Source organism: Sturnus vulgaris, chromosome 5, assembly GCF_052056855.1.
Source record: "Sturnus vulgaris isolate bStuVul1 chromosome 5, bStuVul1.hap1, whole genome shotgun sequence".
Classification (NCBI taxonomy): Eukaryota; Metazoa; Chordata; class Aves; order Passeriformes; family Sturnidae; genus Sturnus; species Sturnus vulgaris.
This window is the reverse complement of record NC_142247.1, coordinates 2,775,834-2,794,167: the sequence shown is the minus strand read 5'-3', so window position 1 is coordinate 2,794,167 and position 18,334 is coordinate 2,775,834.

The window sequence follows — 18,334 nt, the reverse complement described above, 5'->3', positions numbered from 1 at the left end:
CTGGTGCAGATTGGTTCTGCTTTCACATCAGCAGCTTCACCAGGCCAGTCAGTGCTGCGTGAGAAAAGGTGCTCAGCAGTGAGGAAAAATTAAAAACATCATGATTTGGAAGGTGCCTTGGATTTCAGGGATCTTATTGCAGATATTCTTGTACTAATTTTTTCCAAGGGCTCTTATATTCTTCTCTCTCCCTGTCAGAATTTGTGGACATTTATAAGCGTTCTGCATGCTGTCAAATTGAGCTTTGAGAAAGACAGTGCAGACCCCCCTTACACCTCTCTTGAAATATGTGGACTGATGTGAGTTATCCAAATAAGTGAGTCTGTAGGTGTAGCTGATAGAAAAAGACTCCTGCAAAGTAAATTCTCATTCTTGTTCTGCGACCCTCCCTACCACATTAGTGTGAAAAGTGCTCGTTAGTGATGCAAAACTCATGAGCTTTGTTTCTGTACTTGGTGTATACCTCAACCCATATCTCTAAAGGAATTTTTAAAGCACATGAACATACACATTCAATTTCATGAGATGTTGTGGGAACTGATACTTAATTTTTGTTGGACAATAGCAAAACAGAATAAACTTTCCCAGACCTCATTTTCTCAGGTGAAAGCCTTAGGAGACTCTACAGAAATGAAAAGAACTTTGTTTCAATACTTATATTGTAAATCTTATATTCTTATATTATTATATTGGAAATCTTATATTCTGTGCTTTCCCTTCTGTGTGGTTGGCTCGAGTGTTTTCCATGGCCAGAAACACCTCCTTTTAACTAGCACTAGTACTTTATATCCTATTGTCCTCTAGTTCCTTATTTAGCTTCCCTGCCTTTCCCTTCTGATACCTTAGAACTCAAATTCCACAGGAGCTTGGATTTTGGTCCTATTTTCTTAGCTTGGAAAGCATGAATCAGATTTGGTCAGAATCCACCAGAAATACTGACATCTTTGTTCAGAACAATGAAAAAAAAATAAAAAAGAACACTGGCAAGTGCCAAAATGGTTTCCATGGAAAGCTGCTGTCTGCACAATAAGGAAACAAATGCCAGTTGGCTTAAAACTCACGTGGCCCTTCATGTTTGTTTGGGGGGGAAAAGTTCTCACCTGGCTCTGGGTGATGCCTTTGGCTACTGTGTTTCTCACATCTTCTCAGCTTTGTGGTTTTTTTTCCCTGTCCCCTGATGTGACCCTGCCCTAAACTTCTCCATCCAACCACAAAATACCATCCAGGTGTTCCATGGCACCTTCCTCCATGTGTGTCCTGCCAGCTTCAGGCTGCTCATCAGAGGTGTTTAGAGGGGGGAGACAGGGTCAAGTGTGGAATAGGTTTGAGAGGGAGATGCATCTGAAAAAGCCTGAGAACTGCTGTGCTGAGGTATGGATTTCCAGCTGGATCACATTTTATATTTTACAGTCCTGTCTGCATTCCAATGATGCACAGGGGAAAATGAGGATTTTTATATTTTAGCTGGAAAAAGCCACCCACGTGAGAGAAACACTGAGTGACCTGTTTTCCTCTTAATAATTTTTATCTGCTTGTTCTGTTCTCTCTGTTCTCTCTTTCCCACCGTGATGCCCAGCAGTTTTTTTGTAGCTGACAGGGGTGGAACTTGTTGCACAGCAGGATGTGATGGAGGGAGCAGGAGGGCTCTGTGGCCTGAGGGGCTCTTGCAGTGTGTTTCTGTTGTGTATGGGCAACATGATAAATGACTTTTTACTGCTGTGCCTGGCCAAACACCAGTGTGTGCCTCCACCACTGCTGGTGAGATCTGTGGTTGTTCATCACCTCATGGATCAGGCCTTTTGTTAATGATATCCCTCAAAAAATGCATCATACTTCACAGGCACTGCTTGATTAATTCCCTCAGTGTCCAAGGGTGGCGTGCCAGGAATGAAGAAGAATTGGTTAACGAGTGGAAAAATCGATTACAGAAATATGAGGGGTGCTATATTAGATATGCCTGTGCTCCCCAAAGGATCATCTCAGGGCTGTCAAAACACTGGGCATTCTATTCTCCATTTTTATGTAGCTTTGACTTGGTTTTTCATGGAGATGAGAAAAAAGGCTCCACAAAGCCTGGTTACTCGGTCTTGGTTCAGAAGGTGCTTAATAGGTCTGCCTGCTCTGTCCCTGTTTTTGAGTGTTGTGCACAGTAATTTCCACTGAACTCAGCATTTCTGTAAAAGCAGCTCACCTGAAGAGCTGTCTCAGCTGGATGCAGAGAGTGTGACCGTGTGGCCTTGTCCAGCTCTGAGGAAAAGGATGGGGTGAGCAGTGCCTTTGTCAGGCACGTCCAGTTGGACCTGGACAGGTGTTCAGCCCTGGTGTGTTCAATGTCCCCACTGGTGACCACAGAACTCCTGACTGAAAACACTGAATTTAGCCCTTTGCACTGTCCCTTTGCTGTGTTCACCTTGATTCTTATAACCTGGGCTTAACCTGATCCTTGTTTTCCCTGCAGTGAATTGTGGAGGTCCAGACTCCCCACGAGCTCTTTTCCCCCTTGGCTGCAGAAATGAAGAGCAGGCTTTGAAATGCAACCTTCATATCTTGTCAGGGAATTTCTTGTGAGATTCCTGGGAGGGCCCTTGATGGACAGACAGGAAGAGGGCTAGACATTGCAAAGCATGAATAATCCTGAATTCTAGCCTGGTCATTAACCAAGTGGAGCTCTGAGTAATAAAATGAGGTTTCTGGGAAAGCTTGACATTTCTACCTTACCTTCTGTTTACAACAGCTTTGTGTGTTTTATCTTTGCAATGTGCTTAAAAGATTAATTTGTTTTTAAAATGGACTTTCCTTGCCTCTTCACTCACGCTACAGGAACTGTAATAAGCATTTATTATGTAAAAATTGTAGAGAGACTGGAGCTCAGAAGTCTTCAGTGGCAATTTGCATTGCATTGGTAGAACCATGCCATTGGTATCTCTGCAAGAGTTCATTCATGCACATAAATCAATGTCCAAAAACAGTCTGGCCACTTCCAGCTCTACCAAAGGCATGAAGATTTTTCTCACAAGTCCCTGTAATGCTGTTGCAAATGGCCAGGAAGTTTTTCAAGTTCAATTTAAACAACCACGATGCCAAGTTGGATGTGGAGGAAGAGTTCCTGCCTTTTTTTGATGAAGCACTTCAAGGGCTGCTCCTGATAGCAATGTTTGCTTTACCAAGGGGGGACTGGTGGGACAGGCTTTACTTTACCTCCTTGGACACGTCTGCAGTTTAAATATCCCCACTTGAGCAAGGCTCTCCCTTGGCTCCTTTTATTGGTAAGAAGGACTAGAGGATGTGAATCATCAGACCTATTCCAGACATTTCATTTAGGTGAGATTAATAGTGGCCTCCCACTATTTTCTTCTCTCCAGTGACTCAGGGAGCTCCAGTGGGACTGGATCTGATTTAGGATGTGTTTTACAGAAGCCTCTCTCTGCACAGAAGTATCACCATGCTTGATTGGGTTGGTTCCTGAGCTGCAGAGTTGATTTTGGTGGGTGATACACATAGCATGCAAACAAAACCATGGGTGGTTACATTTATACCCATTTTATAAATAATCCGTTTCTATAATCATTTGCCCCAAACCTGGATTTTGCTGTCCATAAAGAGGATCCAGCACACTTGGTGTCATGCATGTCTTCAGTTCTTTTCCACCCCATTCAGGGCCATGGCTTTCCAGCAAGCCTTCAGTGTCCTGTGCTGCCCAAAACCACCCTGAGAGGATGTCTGCAGGCTGATGTCTGTGCTCCTCAGCTGCAGCACAGGCAAATCCAGTGCCCAAATTTATCCTGGGGATGTGACCCTGCTCCAGGCTGTGATTGCACAAGCAAGGAGAATTAATTACATCAGGTCAGTGCAGTGTGACTCAGGAGACAAACACATCCACATCTTTTCTTAGAAAGTCAAACACTTTCCAGAACTTTGGTTTCCATTTTCTGCAGGCTCCAGCAGGTCTTGCTGGGGAGAAGGGTCAAGGTGGAGGGAACTGGGCTCTTTTCTCTCATTATTGGAGTGTTAAATATTTTGCAGAATTCTGGTGTTGAAAGCTGCAATCTGAACAGTTGAGAAAAAGTTCAGACCTGCATACTTAGCTTCCAGAAAATGCCCACATGAATTTCTCTGATTGAAGTGGAGCAACCACAAGGGAAATTCTCAGGACATACAATTTCAAATTCTAAATAGAAATGTAACAGGAAATTAAAGTAAAAAAGAAAGACCTATGACCAATATCCATAAAAAACCATTTGACCAGTGTCTAGATTTCAGCTTTGTAACAAATCTAGGCAAACCACCAAGAAATATGCATTTGTTATGCTTTCCCAGTTATGTTTCTCAAGCTCAAACCACTTGAAGTAAATAAATGGCCTCAGGAAATTAATGTATTACGATTTTCATTGATGCAATTGTGACTGGAAAACATATTTTGCAGTATTAATGTCAGCCTCCAGTCATTACTTTGCAATCAGTTTAATTGGATGCATCTGATAATTAAGAGCTCAATCCTGACCCCAGTGGTCCTTTCAGGATTTCTTCCTTTGCACAGCTGAGCCTGGCACAGCCTGAGTTTGGTGTTTATAACCAACAGGTAAGAGAGATTTCAAAGAATGAAGCTCCAGTCTCCCTGACAGCAATTCCCAATTGTGTCTTTGTTTTTGGGAGGCAGTGGAGGCAGCACAGGAAGGACATGGACCTGTTGGAGCATCCCAGAGGAGGCCACCAGGCTGCTCAGAGGGATGGGATGGAATGGAGCACCTGTCCTATGAGGAAAGGCTGAGAAGAATTGGGATTGTGCAGCCTGGAGAAGGCTCCAGGGTTACCTCACTGCAGCTTTGCAGTATCTGATGGGAGCCTAAAAGAAAAAATGGAGGGGAACCCCGAGGGCATGTAGTGACAGGACAAGGGGAAAAGGCTTCAAGCTGGAAGAGAGCAGGTTCAGATTGGATATTGGGAAGAAATCCTCTGCTGTGAGGGTGGGGAGGCCCTGGAACAGGCTGCCCAGAGAAGCTGGATGTGCCCCGGGCAGGCTGGTGAGGCTCTGAGCAGCCTGGTCCAGAGGAAGATGCCCCTGACCATGGCAGGGATGGCCTGGATGGTCCCTTCTGCTGAGGAACATGCTCAGGGCAGGGGCACAGGGTGCAGCTGCTCCAGGTTGGGCTCTGCTCTGCCTTTGTTTTCCCCAAAACTTCCAAGCCAAACCATTCTGGGATTCTGTGATTTATGCAGGGGTTTGGGAGCTGCTTTGTTCAAGGTCAGAGGTTAAGACCATGGGTAATTAGGAGCAACTTGTGAATCCTCCACTCATGCAGGAATTTAGGGGGCTTCAAAATATATCAGGGGCACGGGCAAGCTGCACCACTGACAAGCCCATTTTCCACATAAAATAAGGCAAAATATCAGTAGGTGGAGATAAAATGAATTTCCTGAAAGACCATACACAAAGTAATGAATTATGTACCTCTTCCCCAAGCAGGACCATAAAGGTTTGACATTGAGAGTCCAAGCAAACCTGAGTCAGAGACATCAGTCTCACTATGTGCACAGATATTATTTGAGATAAAAAGATCATGCAGCAGTTTGAGGTGTGCAAGTTTCCTTCTGCTGCAGAAAGAGCAACCCTTGCACCTCCTGTGTGACCTGGAATTCTCCCATCGAATCCTGCAGCAAGGTGTGCTCATCTCTACATAAAAGAAGGCAGGAGCAAGCATGTGCTACTATTGTGAAGAGCTGGTTATGTTTGGGGTTTTTTTTTTTTCTCCTTAGAGTGTTTCAGAAGACAAAAGTGTGGTTTGGTTTTTTTGTTTCACGGATTTCGAAAAAATGAAACGAGAAACCACAACTTTGGGGTACAGATATTTTGTTTATAAAAACTGGAAATTATTTTGGGAAGTGGGTTTTTCTCAGAATAATAGAAAATAGTCTAAGAAAACAGGAGAAAACTCAGTTTCAAGTCTGTGCTTCTTTGTCCAACAGGAAAACATTTTGTGAGGACAAAAAGATGGAGGGGGAAAAAAGCTATTGTAATCTGCTACAAAAATACTTGGCATTTTAAGAACATTTTTATGCCTTTGTTTGTATCTTGCTCTGCCTCTTATTTGTCATAATTCAGCCTTCTCAAGATGCAATATTATTTACCCAGGCATTTTGTGAAATGCGTCACACTCCGAAAGGAAGGTGGCAAAAAGGACAATTCGTGTGTCAAGACAGCATTCCTGGGGGAAAATCACTGTGCTACAACTCTCTGGAAATATGGAACAGAGGAATTTCAGATAAATATGTTAGAGAGGAATTTCACCCCACTAAGAATGTTTGCTGTGAGTTGTCTTTTCCTTAGAAGTACAGCACGTACATCATCTTGCCAAATGATTCTCACATCAATAATTTCCCATGTTGGGAAACTGCAAATCTCTGTGTAAAACTGCAGCTCCCTAAAGGCAGCTGAAAGTTCAGCAAGGGACTGGGTTATGGGGTGGAAAGAGACTTTTTCTCCTCATGTGGCACCAAAGACTCGTTCTAATCCTGGGTTAGAATTCCTGGGAGAATCCCCAAATACTGGGGAGAAATGATCCTTGTAGGACTTTGTAACTTTCTGTGCCTGTAGGTTTGATTTCTGTTTGTCCTGTCATTTCCTCTGGTGGCAGACACAAGTTGGCAACAGGGCTGATAATTAAGGTTGCCCAAACATTAAAAAAAAAATCCTTAGGCTGTCTACATCCACTTGTTAATACTTTTGTTAAACTTCAGCCCCAGAGAATGGTGGTGTTACTGCCCACACCAGAAGTTTTCCTCAAAGCAGAGTGTCAAATGCCAAATCATAAAGGACTTGCTGAATCTCCAGCTAGGAAATAAACTGGTTTTGCCACTGTAAGGTCTCAGGAAGGAGGAGGAGAGGATGCAGTTTGTCACCAAAGTGCAGGGGCTGGCAGGGAGATGGGGTTAAATTTGCCACAGATCTGAGGATGTGGGGAAACAGGAATAACTCTCAAGAGTGGATTTGGCTGGAGCTGCCAGACAACCTGCAGAAAATGTCACTGCATCAATCAGTACAACCTGGTCCCTCCAGGTTTTCTGAACTGAAGAACTCCATGCTAGTAATACCCAGCAGGAGTTTCATCAGTGACTGAAAATTGCACTTATTTCAGCAAGGGAGAACCAACAATGGTTACAAAAATCAAATCAGCTTCCTGCTATGGGTTTGCAGTGGCTGAGGTGTCCCTGCAGCACTGGTAGCTCAAACCCTGCCCACTGAAAATTGCTGCTCCTGCAGAAACAAACCTGGCTTGTCTAGATCTGGCAGCAGCAGCAGCATTATTGAGGGTGGGACCCAGGGAGCAAGAACCCCTCTCAGTCTGAAGACCTTTACCATATCAAGGAATTCCTGATTGTTGAGAATTGCTCAGCTACTGAAGCAGAGCACTGACATTGCTGGAATAAAAAAACCAAGAGCTCTGTGGTTTTGCAAGGCTTCTAAATGGAGTTGGGCTGTCCCAGTTCTCAGAGTCCCATTACAGTATTTTGGCATAACTTCTACTATCTAGGTGCTCTTGCTCCATCTAGTGAGGAAATTTATTGCTCATCCTGGCTTAGTTTTGGCCATGGAGGAGGCCTGGGGAAAAGTAATATAATTTATTCATTTGACCTATGCAAAGATGGGAATTACCCAGGAAGACTCAAGGTTTGATTTTGTTGGAAGAGTAAGAATGACAATGATTTTAGCTTACAGCTGCTCATTGACATACCTATTAAATTATTTTTAAAAAAAAGACTTGAGGGTTTTTTTTAATGAACTTTCCCATGAAACTCTATTTATGTTTATGTTCAGTGGGTGGATTTGCTTGTTATGTGAATTGAATGGGGGGGGGAGGAGGGTGAAGAGATAAAATGAACAAAGTTGGTTTAAGGGGTTTAGCTGTATCTGTTCCAACCCATCTTTACTGCTCTTGTTCAGCAGCCAAAACACATTCCTCTTTTATAAAAGAAGGAACACAGGGGCACCATCTCCCAGCTCCTGAGGGCAGTAGAGCTGTCTCTGAGGGCTGTGTGAGGGGCTGTGTCCTGCTGGGCACTGAAGAGAGCAGAGCAGGGTCAGGGTGTGGAGCTCAGAGATACCCAGGGACCCTCTCTGTGCCTGCCAAACCCTGGGGGAGCTGAGGCAGGTCGGGATTTGCCCATTCCTTCTTCTACCCTGCCTTGCCAGACATATTTCATGCTATATTCCCCCTTTCCTTTTCCCTTTCCAAAAGATATTCACTCAAACCATGAGTGGAGAGCAGAGAGAACAGATAAAAAAAGAGAGACCAATGGCATTTCTTTCTGGGACTTGCATTTTTGGGTACACTTGAGTGCACAGTAAGTGCCATTTTCATCAGGTAGAATTTTCCTAATTTTGTTTGAAAACTCCTATTATTGCTTCTGAGTTTGGTTAGGCTCATGCAATAGATATATATGCACTATGTATTAAAAAGTATCTATATATTCTGCAAAAATACAAGCTAAAGACACAGGGCTGCCATGTCAAAGGGATTTTTGGCTTTTTAAGTGAAAACAGTTTTTAGTTTAAAAAAAGATTTTGTAAAGAATGTTCCCTTCCTCCACCAAAAAAAAAAAAAAAAAAGAAATCCCAAAAAACAAACAAGAAAACCAAACATAAAAAGATATTAGTATTATTTTGTGCTTGTTAAGGCCAAAGTTAGACAGGGCTTACAGAGACTGTCTCAGTGCTATTGCATGGCCTTGGCTGCCTTTTTGGTCCAACATTAAATGCCAGAATAACTGTGAGCAACTCATACACCCATCTACAGAGGGCCTGATTCAGTGGTTCCCTCTGTACAGTGCTCTGCTGTTAAATGCCCCTGGTATAATTATTTTTGCATAGTTTCCACCATTCTCATGTTTTCTGGCTGTCATCTTCAACCCTGTCATCAAAAATTCACATCTGACCTAATGAGCAGAACAACATTTGCAGGTAAAGTTACAACAAAAATCAAAAACTCGCTTAGAGGAAATCGGAATCTGCTTTCCTGAGCTAAGGAATACATACAGAAAGGCAGAGGGAAAGAATGCAGAAGGTAAAAATTCTGGATTGATTAGAAATTGTAGAAATCTGACAAACCAGTGCTATTTTCCTTCTGCATTCAAAGGGCAAAAGACAGCATAAAACAAAGAGATTTTTTGACACCATGGAAGAGGAATGGATGCACTTTGGTGAAAAACAGCAAAGAGAAGCCTTGAAGCCAAAATATCTGACCTTGGAGCTCTCTGATGAAGCTCAGGAGTTGGTGGGTGCCCTGTGGGAGATCTGTGCTGGTTTTATCCACTGCTGGAGGGTCTTGAAATATTGCCATGGGGCTTAGACAAAGGTAAAGACACTCTGTATGAAGGAAATGGGACAACAGGACTGGACTGAGAGCTGCTTTTAAAAGACCAAAAACTGTCCTGGAAGCTTTTATATTTAATTAATCAGTTTACCTAACAGATAACCAGGCATTTCCTGTCATGAGCACAACCAAAGGCTTTTAGCTGTGCCTGGGAAAATCTGGTTGAATTAAAGAAGCTCAAGTGGTTCCTTGACAGAAGTAATGAGGAAGATGGATTACAAGAAAAGGACAGTGAATTTATAGAGCTCCCCTGGAGAAGAAAGCAAGATGTTACAGTGGGGTGGCAGCTACTGAGCAGACCTTTGGGGTGGCTAATGTATGTGATTTATCAAAGGCTAAAGAGACTGTCAAGCTTTTTAAAACATACCACAGTTTCCTGAGCACTAATGAACCAGCCATCTGATTAGTTTTTCAGATCTCTGGTCCTTTCAAAGTTTCATGTTGGGACATTCACATCCCTTGAGCTGGTTTGTATGTGCTGACTGGAGTCCTGCCACGGGGGAATGGGAGTAGGGACAGGGACAAAGGTTCCTCTGGTGACAACATTCCTGAGGGCAGCTTTTCACGGAGCACAGCTCCATCTTTAATCTCTCGTGGGAGACTCAGTCTCTCAGCTCTAAGAAGCTCCTTGGACTCTTGATCCACTGCCATCACTTGTGTTTGCTCTGGGAGGCTCCCAGCAGGGCTGTCCTGCTTTCCCTGGCCATGGCTGATGTGATGGAATCACAGCCCTGATTGTCTAGAACAAATCCATAGTTTGGCAGAACCCAGCTTAGCTCAGACTGTGCTTTAAAGAAAAAAAAAAAAACCAACCAAAACTCCTAGACACTTGGCTTTTCTTTTTTAGAGAAAAATAAATTGATAAATAACAAATCAATATGTAAGTATAAAAAGACATTTCCATGGAAGTTCAAAGGCACTTTATGGAGTTCAATACACTCTGTAGTTGAAAGGCCGAAAGATGCATTAAATTAAGATGGTAAATCTCATATAGGATATGAGTTGGCACCTGAGAGCATCCCCTTGCACACCTTGCTTGTGGGCCCAGGGGATTCCAGCTGGGATCCAGCCCGAGCACCAGGTCTTGTCTGAGCCTGATCCCTGCAGGTCTTCATCCCTGTCTCAAGTCCCAGCTGGGGCTTGGCTTTTTTTTGGGATGGGCTGGTGTCTCTGCACTGTTTCTAAAGTCCTAAACTTGGTTATGCATTTTTATTCAAATGTTCCTCTTTCAAAGACTGAGCACTGCAATTCCACACAGTGTGTTTGGATGCACTACAGAAGTACAAATGATATTGGCAGCCCACTGCTGTTATTTTTGCAGTTTACTTTAATTAGTAATCAAATATAATTTTTCAGCTCAGTGTTTTTTATTCCAAATCTTTAATGTCTTCCAGATCCACTCCAGGTTCACTAGACTGGGTGGTAACTAAATCTTAATTTTAATCCAGAGGAAACTGCCATGCCCATTTTGAGCATGCCTTATTTGCTTACTTTTGCTCTTTTATTTTTAGCTTTATTTTGTACTGCATTTCTCTCTGTGTCTCTCTCTCTGTATTTAAAAATTATTTTAGACTTTTCATTATTATGTGACATCGATTCTTGGCACTGAGGTTAAAATCTGGAACTGAACAAATCATGAAATTACTTCCTCAGCACAACCATTTGAAAATTTCTGTTATGTACTTGGCCTTGTGTTTGTCAAACCTCTGCTCACCCTCTGTGTAGGATCCTACATAATTTATTCCTCAGCTGGAGAAGAGGGAGGAAAAGAGAGAGATGAGAATACCACTCACTCATCATTTACCTGGTCCAGGATTTGCCTAATGAGCCCCGAAATGAAAAGTGTTCAAAGCTTTTCCTTGTAAGTGAAACATTATAAGCAAAATCCTCTTCTTTTTTGTATGTTCTGCACCAACCAGTGCCTCACCAAGAAATCTGCTTTAGAGGTGGAAGTGCAGTGTGAGTTTCCCTCAGCAATGCCCAGGATGGGCAAAGTTCTGGGCTGGACTGACATCCCAAGCACAGAAATGCCATGACTTTGAAATCCCATTCTTTCTATCTTTTTGAGAAGCTGGGAAAAAAGGAGAGAAAGTCCCTGTGCACAGGAGAGAGGTTCTTCAGTTTCCTGGTCACACTCTGTGCTTCAGGAGGACAGCCAAACAAAGCTGTGATATTCCTGCTTGGCAGGGGTATTACACAGAACCCACACAACCATTTATTTAGGCTGGAAAAGGCTCTTAAGATCGTGGCTTGGCTTGCACAGCAGGCTGTGCCCAGCAGTGTGTGTTCTATCCCAGCTCCTAACCCAGCTGGGGCAGTGATCCTTGTCTTTCCCAAACCCATCCTCCCTCCAGGAGATCTCTCCTGTTCATGGCCATGCAGTCCCAGGGCAGGGCTGATCAAATTCCATCATCCCATGGGGAGATGCTCCAGCCAGGGCAGGAGCCGAGCATTTCCTACCCAGATCAATGGGGAGATTTGGAACAGCAGAGCAGCCTTTTCCCACTGGATCCCAGGGGAAAACCAGAGCCTTCCACATCATCCCTGCAGCTTTGGAGGAAAACTGCACCTTGTGCAGGAGCCCTGCTCCAGCAGAACCACATCTGTCACTGCAGGAGGATGCAGCCACCATGGAATGGGACTGCACCAACCCTGACTGACTGAGGGGGGCAGCTTGGATTCTCACTCTGCCCCTGCTCTGGGTTTGTTCTCTGTAATACTGTTTTTTTTATTTTAATTTTCCTAATAAAGAACTGTTATTCCTATTCCCATCTCTTTGCCTGAGAGCCCCTTAATTTCAAAACTACAATAATTTGGAGGGTGAGGGTTTACATTGTCCATTTCAAGACAGCTCCTGCCTTCCTTAGCACTTGTCTTTCAAACCAAGACAGATCATCAAACCCAACTGTAAATCCAACACTGCTAAGCCCAACACTAAACTATATCCCTAAATGTCACATCTACACACCTACTAAACCCCTCCAGGGCTGGGGATTAACCACTTCCCTGGCCAGGCTCTTCCAGTGCTTGCCAAGCCTTTCAGTGGGGAGATTTTCCCCAACATGTCACAAGCAGAGGTGTCTCTCAGCACAGCATTTCTGCTGTTCCCACTGCTCCCTTCACTGGCACCTGTGCCTGTGGGGTAGCCCAGGGGCTCCAGGTGCCAGGGTGGAAAACCCAAGGGGTGACACTGAGGGTGTGTGAGTGCCTGCAGCAGCAGCAGGGACCATTTCTAACCCTGAAAATCTCCATCAGTGTCATGGAGCTGTGGCTTCATCCCTTCTCTGGGAAAAGGGTGTCTCCCCTGCCAGCAGGGTCGTGCCCCCAGTGAAGCAGCAAAGCCCAGCCCCAGACCTCACTGAGCCTCCCCTGGAAATGTTCTTGGCCAGGAGCAGAGGGTGAGGAGCCAGGCTGGCACAGCAGGCAGCTGGCAGCAAGGACTGCAAGAGCTCTCGTGTTCCCAGAGAATTGCATTTTTCTTGATGTTAAATGAATATACAATGGGGTGTTATAGATGTTCCTTCTACATCTTAGCCACAGTTAGAGAACTTCAGTTGTTAATGCCAAGTATAATAAAAATGTTTTCTAATCTTGATGGAGTTCTCCCTGACATCTTGTGTTTCACTGTCTTTTTTAGCTTCCAGCACTTCTTTCTATCAGGATTCTTGTTTGCCTTGGCTTTCACAGTCCCTATCCCTTTTTAGGGCTTTCTTTAATTGGTTGCAAAGTGCATTTTGACTTTTTGCTCTTCCTTTGTTTACATGTTTGTTTGTTTGTTTGTTTAGAGAAACAGTGGGGGAGTGCTTGGGGAGGATCTCTGCTTCTTCCTTCTGGTTTAATATCCTGGCCATCATTTCATATCACCTCCTCCTTTCTGTGTTGTGGAAACCTGTCAGAATCTCTGGGCAGGTGACAGCACTGCCTGACTCATGCCACGTTGCCCTGTCCTGTGTCCTTGCCTCTGATTCCTTGCAAAACAGAATAACTTGAGCCTTGCAGGTTATTGGATGTACAACATCCTAAAAAGCAGCAGGTGAATCCATACAAAATAGAGGCATTTCCCTAAAATCCAAGCCAGAACTGGGTAGACACTTGCTTCTGCCAAAAGAACCAAAGCAGAAAAGTCAGAGAATTATAAAGGGGATATCAGTAAAATGTGGGTTCTCCACATCTTTGTGGAGGGTGATGATAGGGGGAAGTTTGAAAAGGTATTGTGATGAAAAATGGCTTATAAAAATTCAGTTTTATAAAATTTTTTATTAAAAGTTTCTTTAAAGTGGTCCAAATCCTTGTCTTTTCTCACTATTTCCTTCTCTAGTGCTTAAGCTGAGGAAGGTTTCAAATAGTTCAAATATTTCCAAAAGACTGGAAAACCTGAAATCATTTGCCTGAACATTTTATGTGAAAACTTTCTGGTATTTTTCCTTTTCACTGCTGCTGCCCACAGAAGCTTTACCCCTGGAATAATGACGTGTGCCCATGTAGGACCACGGCTTTACCTCCTGCAAGCTCCTAAGTCACTTCTGAGCCCAAAAATAAGGATCATTCCCTTACCTCTGGACAGGAGGCAGGGTGCCTTTTGTACTTCTCTGCAGAGGGGAAGTGAAGGGGCGTTTTTCCTTTGGAATGACACTGGAAAGTCTTTATGTGGACAGCAATGTGCTTACCTCAGCCATAATTTACAGGACTCCCTCTCAGAAAAGAAGAGTGTTTAATTCCCAGAGATGCTCAGACTGCCTGTACAACACGTGGGCTGCAGGACAAGTCTCCTCTTTCCCTGAGAAGTCATCAGGAGATTGATTTAAAGTGCCAATAAGCATATTGGGAGGCAATAGGAAGATCAAAGGCTGCTAAATATTACAGCTGTTTTCTGAAGTATTTTGTTCACAGGGTGAGCACAGCTGATCCTCTGCTTGATGGAGCTGATGGTCACATCAAACACTGCTTCATGGGTCACTGGGGCCAAGGTGCTGGAGGTAACTTTGGTATTAGTCTTTCTTGCTAACCATCTGCCTGTCATCATCAATAACCCTCCCAATCCTTTACCATCCAGGTCCTTGCTTGATCTTCCACCAAAATTGATTGTTTGAAATGTTCAAGTCATTCATCAGCCATTACTGAAGCCAGATTTGGAGGGCAAAACAAATAATACCAACTTAAAAAAAAAAAAAAAAAAAAGTTTAATGGTTTTCTTTGTAAGAAAGAGGCTGCTGAGACAACAGGAATTGCCTGAAAGTGTCCAGGGCCAGCCAACACTGCTTTAGTGTGTGTCTGAAGAGAAAAATGGGCTCTGGAAAGAAGAGAGAATAAGGAAGGAGCATTTGCAGGAGCAGACAGGTATTTATAGAGCTAATTCACCTCAACCTCTGCCTGTTGCTTTTGTCACTTGTTCTTTCCTCCTAGAGCAGGAGCACTGCTCACTCCTTCCCCCTTCAGCTGTGACACTTGTCCTTGTCATGAGGATATCACTTGTTCCCTGCCCAGCAAACACTGCTGTGGCAAAATATCTTCAGGGAAGAGAGGGACAGCCTTAATGCCTACTTGATGTGAAGGTTTTTTATGAGCAGTGTTGCCCCTTTGGACAAGAGGATGCCATTTTTGGCTGAAGCACTCAGAGACTCAAAGGTGAGACAAACCCCCTGTCAATAGGAGCATGACACAAGTCTGAGTGAGGAGGGGACAGGAGAGGAGGCTGGCAGGTGGGGCTGGTGGGGTAGGAGACTGTGAGCAGTGAAATGAGGACAGGACATGGAGAAGCAGCACACTGCTGGTTTGGTTTCTGTTGTCTGTTTTGGTCAGGAGAAGAGTTCTGTGTTTGGGAGATAAACCAAGCCCCGAGGAGCAGGAGCTGATCCAGGCTCCATGGGTGGTGTCAGCCCTTCCCAATTGCAGAGCTGGGCCAGCCTGGTACAATGGAGTGCATTTTTGTCTGTGTTTGGACTGTAAACCTTGCCATGTGCTTTGCCCCAAGGGATGAATGCTGATTGCACTGCAATGATCTGCTCTCAGAGCAGACAGGCAGCCAGCAGGGTGTGAAACCCTCTGCTGTGCATGGGCTGCACCTTGCCATGCACTGCAGGCTGAGCGAGTTCAGCTCATTGCAGTAAATGCAATCTGCTGGGAGGGGAACATTTGGGCTGTTCAGATGCAGCTCGTGAATTTGCCAGCCCCGGTGTAATGCATCCCTGGGTAATTGTTATGGGGCTTCATTTTTTATTTGTTTATGTGTTTGTTTTTCAACTTCAGTTGGTTACTTTGAGTCAGTAGACTCAGTGGTATACACAGCCTGGATTTCTCCCAGCTTTCTTTTGGATACTTATATAAAACTGTGATTTCAAAATATCTACTGCTCTACACTCCTTTATGACAGCAACTTCTGCTATTACAGTAGTGTAATATTAGTGTACCGTAGCTACATAACTTAATTAAAAAGATGATGAGCAATTTATTTCATCCTCTGTAGCCAGGAAATAATGATGATTGGCAGTTATATTAAAAGGATGGGTTGGACTCTGACTCCTTTTGCTGCAGGTTGTAGACTTGCCAGCCCAGTTACTTTCTGCAAATAGCTGATTGTTTTTCTTGGCAATTCAGTGGCCCAGTGGGTTCTAGACATCTGGCTGCTGAATAATTCCAGATCAATTTGTGCACCTATAACAGCCCAACATGCTCAGGTTTGACAAGTGGCTGCTGCACATTGATGAGGGTGCCAGGATGGATGTCTTGGCTTGCTGTGTGTGAGCAGGCTGGTTCTGCATGCTCTTAGCTGACCTCCTTGATGCTAACAGGCCTGAGCTGGGCTAGAACTGTGTGGCAAGACTTCAGCTGCACTGTGCACACTGCTCAGGATCCCAGCTGATGGAGCAGGAATCAAAACGTTGCATCAGGACAGGCTCAATCAGTAAAATCAGTAATACCTTGACATTTTTGCTGTTGTCTTGCAGCTCTGGCTTTGTGCCTAGGTGAAAAGTGATCCAGAGCTTGCTTATCCTCCATGAACCCTGAGTGAAAATTGTCCTTGCTTAGAATGCCAGCTGTGCTTCCTAATGCGACCTTGCAGGACAGGATAAGCACACTTAATTTTGCATGCAAATGACACAGTCAAGAGATATGAATCTTTTAATGCCTGTGCAGCTCAAGTTCAAAAGCAAATTCTAGTCCCCAGAATGGGATGTGCTGCCATCTCAAAGCTGGGAGTTCACATCCATTGTGTTGAAAACCTGTCCTGTCACACTGTGGGACAAAAAACACAACCCTTGTTGTGCTCAGAAGGAAGAACAATGCTTGAACAAAGATTTTTTTCTCCTGCTGTCCTTAAGTAAGCCAAACCTCCCATCTAGAGCACATGTAAGAGATCCAGCTGAATAGAGAGCACAAGCTGCTGTCATTGTTGTGTTCTGTCTTTACAATGCCTGCTAGCCCTGGCACCCTCATTTTAGGTCCTGTCACTGGGGAGAAGCTGACATGCAGGTATGGAGGACCAGGATGTGGTGCAGGATGGATAAAGGAAGGAATCAGGAGTCCCCCTGTACCAGTCCTGTTTTTGGAGCTGGCAGAGAAACAGGCTCTCTGTGAGTACCAGCTAAAAACAGCAGTGCTGCTGTGGGAAATTCTCTCTTGTTTTATATTCCCCAAATCCACTTTTGGTGCCTCTGGAGTTGAAGGCATAAAAGCAGCTCATTAGGGGCCTTATCCAAACCCCATGGATCTCACTCAGAGTTTGTGCCAGCAATGGGACTTGGTTGAGTTTAGTTATGAGCCCGTATCTTTTCTCCACATGTATGGAGATGTGGGATGAAGCTACTGGTGAGCAGTGAGTCCTGGTGAGTCTCACTGCCTGCAGGGTTCAAAGTCCTGAGTTTCACCTCCCCCTCTCTCATAAAGGCTCATCTTTTGTTTCTCTCTGCATCCTTTAGCCAAAAAGACACTATCTCGAGTGAAAACACATTCCACTATTTTAGTTCTGCTCCTTGGAATGTTGTGACACATCCCTCAAATATCAGCTTTGTTAACTGTCAACAAATTGGTGTCCTTTCACTCCCAGTGTGCTCACTCATGGATCCTCTTGGCTCCTGCCCTTCCAGAGAGCAGCACCAAGGCTGCAGTCCAGGGAACACTCCCTGTCCTGACCTTCTGCCCCAAAATTCACCTTCTCATCACTGAACAGTGGGACAGCATCCCATCAGCTAGGAAAGCTTCCTCTCCTTCTCCAGCATCAGGAGGAAATGGCTGGCACTGAATTTATTCACCAGGGAAAAACCCAAGTTTGGCCCAGTCCCGAACCAGCCTGGTTATCCTTCCCATCCAGATTTATTTTATATCCTCATTAAAGCAAATAATGGCCTTGAACAAAACCACTTGGATGGTACTTAGGGAAAAAGCTTATCTGGGTGCCTGACCCAGCAGAGAAACTGGTGCTAATGGGGGAAACCAAAGCCTACCAAGGCAGGGGGAAGAAAACAAAACCCCAGCTTATCTCTGTTTTATCTCTAACCTCTTCACTGGTATTAGTGGCACCACATATTAGTGGCCATCTTCTTTTTTCCTCTGCCTTCACTCAGTCAGGATTGAAGCATGAGAGAAGGATTTTCGTGTTGGGACTCAGTTGTTTATTAAATCTTATCTTTAGTGCAGTGAATTCTACACAACCTTTAGCTAACAAGGTAAAAATGAGAAAATGGAGCTGTGTCCTGCTCATTACAAGGTTTTTTAAGGCCTAAATATCCAATTAAAAACTAACATCTGTATTATTTATACTTTTGACCCAATGACCAAACACTAGTGACCTGCACTGCAGTACTTTCTATCCAACCAAAAACTGCTGCCTAAAACCAAGAAGAAGGAACAAGAAGGAAGAAGAGCCAAAGCCCAAGAACATCCATCTTGTCCCATCCTATTACTGTGTTCTAAAACCCCAAATTCCAAACCCTTCATCACATGATATCACACATTTCCATTCTAACTAC